The sequence below is a fragment of the Pinus tabuliformis genome, chromosome 8, assembly GCF_031772625.1.
Source record: "Pinus tabuliformis cultivar Carrire ecotype Pingquan chromosome 8, CPIR1, whole genome shotgun sequence".
Lineage (NCBI taxonomy): Eukaryota > Viridiplantae > Streptophyta > Pinopsida > Pinales > Pinaceae > Pinus > Pinus tabuliformis.
The window spans coordinates 1,833,535,106-1,833,547,882 of record NC_142294.1 but is presented as its reverse complement, the minus strand read 5'-3'; positions in this window follow the sequence as shown (position 1 = coordinate 1,833,547,882).

Genomic DNA, 12,777 nt, shown 5'->3' with positions numbered 1-12,777 from the left:
AGAATGAGTGATCGTTTTTGACGTGCACAAGAATCCAACAACATTGGTTGATGCTACGAGAGCATATGCTAAAGCCACTAGCTTGAGTGTTCGCTTCTCGATAGCTGAGAACGAGTTAATGGCTAAGGACTTACAGATGGCCAAGCAGGGAGGAGAATTGGTTACAGCATACGCCCGAGCAGAGTTGAAGAAGGCGATGCTGGATGAAGTATCATCCCTTGAGACAGTCATGTGGGTGTTGTATTCCAAGTTTGGTACCGTGCATAAGGTAGTTGTCCATCTCAACGGTTGGAAACAACGATGTGATAAGAGAGCACGTACCTTGTCAAACTTGCATGATGTTGTCGATTACATGAAAACATGGACAATGAGATATAAGGGAGCCTCATTACACTTGCCCAAGATGATGAAGCCTAGAGTGGTCGAGCTAAAGGCACGCATCCGGAGTGAGATCTGGAACTATGAAGAACTCCTGCAGCTCATAACTAGTTTTTAGGCTTCCCATGCACAGGTATTCAGAAGTATGGATGTTGTTGTGCACGCACATGTGATCCCATCTATTGGGACACTCATTGAGGCAAAGACAAAGGCACAAGTCCAACTGGAGCTTGACTCATAATTTGACGAGTTGATGCGCATAGCCACTAGCACAGACTTGGTGATCAGTGCAGACACCATGCATCAGTATGTTACTGGTCCGGCCACACTCAAGACAATGATGCACATGTTATTAGATGAGCTAGATAGAGGAGCGAGAGTAGTGTACCCCGATGAAAAGGAGGCAAGAGTTCATTTGCAGAAAGATGTCACTACAGAGTACACGGACACCATTGTGGACTACCAGGCTTAGCATGAGTTTGCCACCGTCGACCATCATGAGGATGTCGAAGAGCTTGTCTTCCCACAGTTGTCCGAGTCATAGTGATATCTTGCATGGCTTTATCAAGCCTATTTTGTCTCACATGGGTACATGTACATATTGTATGTAACGTCTTATCAAGTGGAAGTTCAAGTGTTGATAGTTGAATGTAACAGTCATAGAGTAGTTGAAGAGTCTTGAGGGTAGATGAACGGTCACAAAGGGGAACTTCAAGGGTCACCCCACCTATTTACGGTACTAGACCCGCCAACATGTTAGGGGATCTCCATGGTAAGAAGTCCCAATTAGACCTTAGACCGTTTGGTGTAGGAGTCCATCAGTGGGTCGTATGGTATTGCCTTGACCACGGTTTCACACAGATGCAATTAAGATGTCCCTATTGGTAGCAAGGCTGTGACAACTCCGGCAAGTCAAGGAAGGTTCATGAATGGTTCTAACACAAGGAAGGTGGGGGGAGTGCACCCCTTTGAAACTTGTTATAACATGCGCCTTGGAAGGGAACACATGAGAGAAGATGCATCTCAAACTAGAAAGCAAGTTAGCAAGCAATCCAAAGTGATGCTTAAACCAACAACACATTTCAGTAAGATTCATACATACTTATACAAAATAGTCCATACGTGCATGTGTGTCCATGTACTCTAAGGTGACATATTTTTGGAAAGGAACTCTTACCTCCATAGCATCCTGGTACACTGCTCGAGCTCCTCTATCCAACTCGTCTGATAACATGCACATCATTGTCTTGAGTGTGACCGGACCAACAACATACTTTTGCATGGTGTCTGCAATGATCACCAAGTCTGGGCTGGTGGCTATGCACACTAACTCGTCAAATTACGAGTCAAGCTCCAATCGGACCTGTGCCTTTGTCTTCTCCTGGGTGAGTGTCCCAATAGATGGGATTGCATGTGCGTGCACAAAAACATCCATACTCCTAAATACTCGTGCATGGGAAGCCTATAAACTAGTGATGAGCTGTGGGAGATCTTCATAGTTCCAGATCTGACTCCGGATGCATGCCTTCAGCTCGACCACTCTAGGCTTCATCATCTTAGGCAAGTGTAGCAAGGTTCCCTTGTATCTCATCATCCATGTTTTCATGTAATTAACAACAACATGCACGTTCGACAAGACACATGCTCTCTTAGCACATCGCTGCAGCCAACCATTGAGATCGACAACTACCTTATGCACGGTACCAAACTTGGAATACAACGCCCACATGACTGTGTCAAGGGTCAATATTTCATCCAATATTGCCTTCTTCAACTCTGCTCAGGTAGATGTTGTAAAAAATTATCCTCCCTGCTTGGCCGTTTGTAATTCCTTAGCCATTTTCTCGTTCTCAGCTATCATGAAGTGAACATTCGAGCTAGTAGCTTTGGGATATGCTCTAGTTGCATCGACCAATGTTGCTGGATGTTTGTGCATGTCAGAAACGATCACTCATTCTTGAAACTACGTAGATGTGTGATCTTCCAGATTCGACACTCTGCGAGACTGCACAACTCTATGTTGGGACTCATAAAATGAGATGTTGTTGATTTCTCCATTCAAATTGTCTCAAAGGATCTTAGTGTTTCCTTGGTCGCTTGGGACTTGCTCCACTTCTGGATCCGTTGAAGCTGATTGGTCGACCTCTTGGTGGTGAGGCATGAGGTCGATGTATTTCTCTAACTCCTTTTGCTCCATGTTCGTATCCATTTGCTCAATTGCTTGTTCAATCTATTGAGCAAAGTCCTGCTCCTGCGATGGCTCACCATGTCTGCCTAATGCTAGCTATTTGGATGAGCCAACTACCTATACGGGTGTAGTTTCATCTGTCTGTACATGTTGCGCCCCCTATTATACCTATTCCTGTTGCACTTCCTTTTCTTGTCTGTGCAACTCTTGTTCCTTCCAGAGTTGCTTCTTCAACTCATGCAACTCCTTCTTTGTTTCCTCCATTCTCCATTTTCTCTCTGCCTTTACGCGTTCCTCTTGTCGTGCTATTACCTCTTCGCCTCTATTGGCAAAGCTGCTTTTTGCACAAGTGGGTCTTCTCGGAACTTGCAGCTTTGTTCCTCCTCCATGCTCTCGACAATCTTCCTCTTACCCTTATCGTGCTATTGTATATTCACCTCTGTTGTTGCTGTTGGTGGTGCTCTTCGGGATGCTGCTTCCCGCTGCTTCGCTAACCATTCCACAGTGATGCCGACCATTTCATTGGGCCTAGAGAAGCTATAAAAATATCTCCATGGGTCCTCCTCCACCCAATGACATGCCCTGTGGATCCACTGAATCTGTACCCTCATGCAATGATCTTTTACAAGACAATGTCGGTCATACAAATTGTAGCTTCAGGCGTCGAATGGATATTTCTTTATCTCCTCTTCTTTGACATTTGCATGCTTGAAATTTTGTATCTCGTATAACCCGATCCACAATGGAAGAGAAAGCTAAGGTGCCTGCTTATTTCGGTGCAACCTAGCTGTCAATCCTACCGGGATGTGGAATGATACTTTCTGCATGATGAGCTTGTCCAAGGAAAACTTCGGTAAAACATGCAGAGGCTTCTCCACGCTGTACATCCGTATGAAGGTTCCAGATGGTGAGGCATATCAATCTGCTATATCAATTAGCGCCTCCATTGATTCCTTTGACATGCAAGGTGGATCCTGTTCAAATATCATCTTGTACATCAGGGTGATAAAATGATTGGATAACTGTGTGATAACTCTGAAGCTGCATTCAAACAACATCTTACAATAAGTGTTCACAGAGGTCTCCACCAATGTCCATGCCCACTTCAAGCCCAGGAACTCCTAATGGATTGCATCCAAGATGTAAGAGGACATGTAGATTTCTGCTTGCTGACCTTTGGGCAGTTGTCGAGCTCTTGTTACCTGTTCCTTCAATTGGTGAGGAAACATGTCGGACTAGTTGCATGCTTTTCCTTCTCTGGCCAGTTGGTCCAACGCGATCACCAAACTCCGCGAGAGGGTTTCCATGCTTTCTTGGCCATACAAGTGACATGGAAGATGACCAATTATTGATATGCCTTCCGCAGTATCTTTTTCTTATAGACTTGGTTGGGTGTCATCCTGAACTTGGCCGACTCCTTCACTGAGTTCTTCAAGATATCTCTGGAGTTGGCATTACTGTTGGGTATACTAAAGGGTGTCTCCATGGTGATCACTGGCTTCAACATATGGTACATTTGTTCATAATCCTGTGCCCTGAAGGTAGAAATCTCCGTCTCGCTGACACTGCTCAATGTCATTGTCTCGGGATCAGTGTGCGAGATGATCCAATGTATCATGTACGTGCATGGGAACACAGGATACCTGCATGCAATCCGGTATAATTAGGACTTGTGTATGTTCACATAGACTTGGCAGTCTTCGAGATCTGCCCCAAATGTTCTTACAAATGCATCATTGAACTCTTTCCATTTCAGCTTGATGTCCTTATCTACAATCAACTTGGTGTCTTCATAGATCAAGAAACTTGTAGACACTCGCTCAAATGCTGCTCCAATTGCACTTTTGTTAGTGTCCTTTGATCATGCTCTCTTGGAGGCCATTGATCTTGAACTACCAAGAGACAGACAAAAACCTGCTAGATCTGGAGACATAGCGACATGCATGGCAATAAATCTGTCAGCTAAAACCAAAGAAAACTTTAGGAATGACATGCAACATACCTGGGGATTGACTGGCAAGGATTGCACAATTTTTATTGGGAGGCTGGGAGACTAGCTGCCATAATTGCGCAGAAGGCAGTCCAGGCTGTTGGGAGGATGGTTAGCTACTGGAATTGGGCAATGCACAATCCAGACTAGCCTGCTGGCTACTGGAATTGCGCAATGCGCAATTTCTACTGGCAATGGTTGCAGGCCCAGTGACTGCATTGCACAATTCTTTGGTCCAAGAGTCACTGCCTCTCAGAATTGTGCAATGCAAGATTGGATGAGAGTCACTGGGTAGAAATGCACATTTTCTAAGAGGAAGGTAGAGCCTTCCCTCTCAGGATTGTGTAATGTTGTCTTGGTGAGGCAGAGTCTAGGCCAAGGTTGCCCAGACCCGTCGACGGTTAACTGAAAGCAAATGTGAATGTGAATGCATGTTGACACTGAGTGTAAGTAGGAGTGAATGACCGTGCATGAAAACAGTGAATGAAAGATTAAGAAAATGAAACAACATGCATGTGTGTAAAGCGAGTCGCTAAATCAGCGACTGTTCGTTCAAAACAGTGTCATGCACGTGACAACAGTGAGATGCTAACGAAAACTGAAACAGTGCTAGTACAAGCTAATATGCATGCAAATGATAGCAAGCATTCACAGAAATCAAGCAAAAAACACTCACACAAGCCAAAACACAAAAAGTGACAGAAATGCTGTAAAAGACAAGTTAAGAGGACTTACCCATAAATAACTGAGTTGGATGTGTCGAAGACTCCTGGTTGTGCGGTGGGATGTCAGAGCTCCAAGTTTGATGTGAATAAGTAATCTAAAAATGGGGCTCTTAGGCTTCTTGTCTTACTTACAAGAACCTCTCCCACTTCCAGAGCTTTAAATTTTCCCAAGTCTTAATGATTAACCAATGCGGAATTAAGAAATGCTTGAAAATATAGGTGTATTCTTGTATTTGTTTTTACTGTTGAGTGCTTATGTTCATTTGCTTATGCTGATGTGAAACACAAATAACAGTGAATAAAGCAACAATTCAACAAACCCATAAGACAACCATATAATATGGAGTTCACCTTGATATCTTGGGCTATGTCTCCTTGAGCTCTAATAACTCGATTAGACTCTCTAGGATTATGGCTTCAATTCTTTTACAAGTGCTATACTTAACTCCATTGGTTTACAGCTGAACCAATGGGCTTAGAATGCCATCTTACCCCTGGCTGTCCTTGTTCTGTAAATAGGTCTAGGCTTCTATGGACTTGACTCCTTCAGTCAGTGCTCTGAGCTTCTCAAGCTTCTAGCTTCTCTGACTCCCTCAGAATTCTACATTTGTCTCTGTAACTCCTTCTCCTTTCTTTGACACACCTCAGACAACCAGCCAAAACTTGATCATTCGATCTCCTTTTGTGCTGCAACTTCACTGCAACCTTGTGGCACTTTAGAAGTCTATTAGAGCTCTCTGGCTCTGTGGCTCTGCCTCTAACCTCTGGTGGCTCTGCCTATTACAATGAGCTCAATTTGAGTCTCACACAATAGATATAATCCGTAGGACTGTACTTGGATCCCCCAAGTCTCTCTGGAGTACATAGACTCTCTGGAGTACTCTCTCTATCTTTGTCTTAACCCTGGCTCACTTGCTGCCTTTGCTTCTTCAGGTCAGCTCGACTCTGGTTTCTCTGCTTCTGCTTACTGCTTCTTAGGCTGCCCCCCCAACCTCTCTGTCGGTCTGTGGCTTTTAAGCCAATCTGCTTTCTCACTGTTCATTTCCGCTTCTCAGATTTCTGGTTCCCTGCCTCCATCCGTTCGAATCCCTTCTTTCGGCGGTTACAGTAACTGCATAACACCTTATAGGGAGGTGGCCACCCATTCCTTTAATGGATGAGCATGTCAGGTTCATCGAAAACACTCGATCGTTTGAAATGGCCGTTATTTCTGTTTACTCCAAGAATGCCCGCGAAACACGAATCTCTACCAACTCATCGTCCACGTCAAACTTTAGAATCATGCACAGTCTTCTTTATAACTTCAACAAATCCAGTCATCCATCAGGTCGCATCTCCACCATTGATCTAGACCCTCCAGATCCTATGGTCATCACACATATCAGGCAGATAACTTGCTCGACGTTTACTCGTCCGATGTGAGCAATTTTCTCTCTCTTCCGTCGGACGTGTGTCGCTCGCTATGTGGCATCAGGTGGGACTTAATCTAAATTGCTTACCACTCGAAGCCCTTCTGATATCCTGCTGGTTTTAGTGGAATCCCACCTCAGACAAACCTGAAACACTTTCCACTACGTTTCCTGATTTTTCGGGTCCAGGTGCATGTGGCTCTCCTTCTTTGAGGGGTTTGCCCTACGATATGCAATTAGCAACTTTGAGGGGTTTGTTGCTAATCACATATCAGATTCCTCCCCCGTTGACTCAAACCATCGCTGACTTTGCTAATTCACGACAGCGTGTGTTACCATGGTCTGCCACTCTACGTGCTTGATCGATGGCCCTCGTTGACCCGTGTTGATCGCAGTTAGCAACTGTCATGAGGATTCCTTTGATAAGCTTGATCTTTACAAGATTTTTAATCTTGATCATAAATTATAGAGAGTTCATGAAGACTTAGAGAGTTTCAGGATCCATTTTGGATCAATAAGTGAGTTCTGAAGCATCAAATAAATAAGTTTGAGGCTCATGACATGCATGCCACAAATCTAGGAAAAAGGGACACTTGGAGGAAAGATTCTAAAACGATCTTTGCATGTAACCTCTAGCTGCTAAAAATAGCTCCCTAAAATATAGGGATGCTTTTTTCATGTTTCTTTTGCTATTTCAGGAAAAAGCAACCGATGCATGCAAGTCAAGTTTTCTCAGTTCCGGGTGGAATCGGTCAACCCAATGGAAAATGCAACAACCTGCTTGACTGAGGGGAAACTTTGCGCATTTCTGGGAGGGAGCTGGGCTGGCTGCCCAGAAGAATTGCGCAATTTTTGGGCTGAGTAGTCCTGTTGGGACAGATCGCACAATTTTTCTAGGGAAGGTTGACAGGCATAATTGAGCAATTCTGGAGCCCAGTAGGCTGCCAGACAGGATTGCGCAACTTCTAGAGGGAAGGATAGTTCTCCTCTAGAATTGCATAATTTATTGAGGGATCTGCTCAGCCTACAACTGGACCAAGTCCAAAGAAACAACGTGTGAGGGGGATGTAACAAGATATCATGCAAAGGCTAGCAATCTGTTAGAAAATCACTGAAGCTTGTGTACTTGACAGTGCAAGGCATGTTGCTGAGGATGGTTGGTAGGGAGGCTCCAGAACGAAGCTAAGGCAAAATTTTGGAGGGTGGTTGTAGCCACTACAACACTTGGCAACACACTAGTAGAAATAAAACTCTCTGAATGAACCTTGTTTGTGAAAAGTAAGTCCAACGCCTCCGAAAGTATTGTTCAGTTCTTAGTTCGTCTTGGTTTCCACACTTGCTTGATTGTAAGATGTAGCATATGCCAAGATCTTGGTAGGTTGACACACATTCCAAGCCAAGCCAACACATTTGTTTCAATTGGGGTTTAGGGGTATATTGGTGCACAAGCAGTATAGTTGTCAGAGTCTTAGTTTCATCTTTGGTGTTGCTTCGCTACTAGCAGGCCTAGACAGTACCTCGACGGAGTCACGTAGGAACACAAGCATCGCTCAGCTACCAGCGAGCCTGGTTAGTACCCTGACATAGTTACTTGTGTCACCTCCCTGTGTAGGAAGCCTTTCTCTTCTTTCGCCTTATTCATTTTCCATTTTGAAAATTTTCACTTTTCATTTTTTTTTCATAACTGTGCATAACACTTATTCATTTTAGAGATGGAAGAGGGATCTCGACTTATTGAGAGCAGAAGAGGTTGTTCCTTCAGAGAAGTATTTTATATGTATACCTCTGACATGTTGTTAAGGTTTTCCCCCTCACCTTACTCTTTGACTGATATGCCAAGGGTTAACCCAAAAAAAACCGACTAGAGTAGGTGACACTAGTTAGCACACAAGCGTTGTGTTTTCACCAAGGTTCACTTCAAACAATACGTATTTTCCATCGACGTACCACAAACTTAAGATAACAAGTTTTTTTACATAAGAGAGTGGACAACAGATAACCAAATGTTGATAGATGTACAAGTCCTCTTGTACTTTAGCCAGCTTGTTTCAAGAGTCATGCACGGTTTCATGTGAAACTAACCCATGAGCGTAAAACAAGTAAAAAAATAGAAATCAAAGCGAAAGTAGAAGTAAATGAGAAAGAAAAGCAAGTAAGAAAATAAGCAAGAAAACAAAAAAATATGCGAGGTAAGTAAGAAAACAAGCCTGCAAGCAAACTACCAAAAGAAAATACTACTCCTACTCCTACTCCTAATCTAACGTTGCATGGGCCCAATCACGTGAACTGATACTTCCAATGCTGTCACCGATGCATTGGTTGACACATGCTGGTGAAGGCATGGTCTGTGAGCAACCCGGTTGCGTGAACCAGCAAAAAATAAAGATATAAAAATGAAGACAAACACACTCTGTGTTTCAGTGTGTCCACAAAACATAAGTGAGTGCAAGTACATGAAATGCAGTCTGTGGAATTGTCATGGTACTATGCGACACTACATGCAGCTGTTAAGCATATGCATACTCTTGACTGTGACATGCAGGCAAACGAAAGAAACAAAGACAACTTGTGTCGTGCACATGTGCTTGCAATGTAAGATTCCTCCAGTGCATGAGCGATGGGATCGTGTAGTTCGAGTGGAGGAAGTATGATCTGTGTGTGAGATTGATCTTCAATTCATACAAATGAGTGATGAGGAGCCTTGGGTGTTTCAACAATTTCCTGATTGGAATTGAAACCATCCTCAAGACAGCGAGGGCCTAACATAACCATCACCTCGGGCTGAAGTGCCTCGACAGTTTGGGGGGTTTCAAATTCATTGACAGATCGATTATCATAAACTAGTGGCTTCGAAAAATCAACTGCGATAGAATCATCATTGCGATCAAATACGGGAGCAAATAGATCATGACAGCTACGATCAACAAAATCAATGATTTCATCGACATCCTCATGATCTGATGAATCAAACAAAGGGGTAGATGAGAAGCAGACAAATTCACCCTCTGTGTTTCCAGAAAAAGCAGATGAAAAGTCAAGTGGATTTTCAATGAATAATTTATCCTCTCCATTGTCGGATGATGGGCTGACATCTGGTGTGTCCTGCAAGTGATCAACAATGGGTGCATCTGTAGATGGAGATACTCATGCGAAATCACAGATGATAGGTTCACCAAAGAGGTCAGGGAAGAACAGAGGAGGCTTGGACATAAAGGAGTCATCTTTTGCCGAGTGTTGATGCTTAAGCTCCCAGTCATATTCTTCATGAATGGAAGCGCATGTTAGTTGTGCAACACCAACTCTGTCGATGGCTTAATCCTCATTCACAATGGGTGTAGAGTTTGGAATGGAAGAACGCAAGATAGTATCATCCGGAGGATCATCTGAATATGAAGACAGAGGTTGTGGTACAAAATGCATTTGAAAACTCAATGGACTCACAACCAAATCTGCGCGAAAATTAAGTGAACTGATGTTGGGAAGATGTGACCATTGAATAGATGTGTGTGCCTATTCTCCCGCATCACTTTGCAGTGGTGGAGCTGTTTGATGAGGGGACAACGGACAATCACTTGTGATAGTGACTGTGTCCTTCTATGATTGCGCAACTCCATCACTGAAGTATACTGAGTGAGGTTTGGGCTCAAACTTCTTCTTGTGATGGATTGATTTGTTAAGGCAATACTTGAATATATCCCAAAGATAAGGAAATTTCATCTCGATTTTCGGAGCTTGAAAATTCAAATCATGGAAGCGCTACCAAAAATCCATAGGCGATTCATGCAAAGCCTTCTGTTGTTGTAGCAATTTTTGGTCAAGATGTTCTAGATCAAATTGATGGAAAGTATCTTCAATGAGATTACAAAAATTATCAAGTGAGTGCATGCTGTCAAACAGTAGGCTGCAACACCATCATCATGGGGATTCGCGAAGTGCATGTGCAAGCAACAGGCTGGCCTGTTCGTTAGAACATCCATCTTCCTCGTCAAGCATGGAAAGGAAGTCATGTAAGAACACAGGCTAGGCCACTTCGCCTTCACCATCATACATGAATTCAGACAAGAGATCAAAAAACTCCCTCATGATGTGGAGAGGTTCGACATGTGAAAGACATCGTGGAGGGATGAGTGTAACAACATCCATGATAGATGTGCAAAGGTTCAAAATAGGATGAGAGGACACAACTTGTCATCTAGCCCTCCTAGCACCATAAATGTTGATGGTGCTAGACTCGCCAACATGTCAGGGGATCTCCCTGGTAAGAAGTACCAATTAGACCTTAGACCATTTGGTGTAGGAGTCCCAGTAGTGGGTCATAGGGTATCGCCTTGACCGTGGTTTTGCATAGAGGCAAGTAAGATGTCCCTATTGGTAGTAAGGGTGTGACAACTGCGGCAAGTCAAGGAAGGTGCATGAACGGTTCTAACACACAGAAGGTGGGGTGAGTGCGCCCCTTGGAAACCTGTTATAGCACGTGGCTTGGAAGGGAACATACAAGCGAAGATGCATCAAAAACTGGAAAGCAAGTTAGCAAGAAATCCAAAGTGATGGTTAAACCAACAACACATTTTAGTGAGATTCATACATACTTATACAGAATAGTCAATACATGCATGCATAAGAAAACAAATACACATATCGTTTAGAGTAAACAAGATAGTTGGAATACAATACGACATATGCAAGAAACGTGTTGGCTCTGTTATATTAAGAAGTGTAAGTTCCAATCATACAATACATCCATGTCCAACCACTAGTTTCGATAGCGAAACATTACAGTCACAACCGCTTTCTCCTCCAAAGAGATATACTAGCTCTGCACAGTGGAGAAGCCAAGGCTTGTTAAAATACTATCCAAGCTCTCTCTAAGATACTCCTATCGAAAGCTTGGCTGACCAAAAGCCTCTACAATGAGTTATGATGGAATATATATAGCAAAGGGTGGGGTGGCCCTTGACATTCCCCTTTGTGACAGTTCATCTACCCTCATGACTCTTCATCTACTCTATGACTGTTACATCCAACTATCGACAATTCAACTTACACTTGACAAGACATTACATATGATCTGCACATTTACCCATGTGAGACAAAATAGGCTTGAGAAAGCCATGCAAGACATCGCTATGACTCAAAAAACTGTGAGAAGACCAACTCCTTGACATCCTCATGGTGGTCGACATTAGCGAACTGATGCCAAGCTTTGTAGTATGCGATGGTGTCCGTGTACTCTAAGGTGACATCTTTTTGGAAATGAACTCTTGCCTCCATAGCATCCGGGTACACTGCTCGAGCTCCTCTGTCCAACTCATCTGATAACATGCACATCATTGTCTTGAGTGCGGCCAGACCAACAACATACTTGTGCATGGTGTCTGCACTGATCACCAAGTTTGGGCTAGTAGCTATGCGCATCAACTTGTCAAAGTACGAGTCAAGCTCCAGTCAAAACTGTACCTTTGTATTCGCCTGGGTGAGTGTCCCAATAGATGGGATTGCATGTGCACACACAACAACATCCATACTCCTAAATACCTGTGCATGGGAAGCTTGTAGACTAGTGATGAGCCACGGGAAATCTTCATAGTTCCGAATCTGACTTCGGATGCGTGCCTTCAGCTCGACCGCTCTAGGATTCCTCATCTAAGAAAAGTGTAGCAAGGCTCCCTTGTATCTCATCACCAATGTTTGCATGTAATCAACAATAACATGCACATTTGACAAGATACATGCTCTATTGAGATGGAAAATTGCCTTATGCACAGTACAAAACTTGGAATACAATGCCCCCATGACTGTGTCAAGGGACAATACTTCATCCATTATTTCATTCTTCAAATCTGCTCGGGTGGATGTTGTAACCAATTCTCCTCCTTGCTTGGTCATATGTAATTCCTTAGCCATTCGCTTGTTCTCAACTATCAGCTAGCGAACACTTGACCTAGTGGCTTTGACATATGATCTAGTAGCGTCGGCCAATTCTACTGGATGTTTGCACAGGTGAGACACAATCACTCGTTCCTAAAACTGCACAGGAGATGTGTGATATTCTAGAGTCGACACTCTGCGAGACTGCACAACTCTATG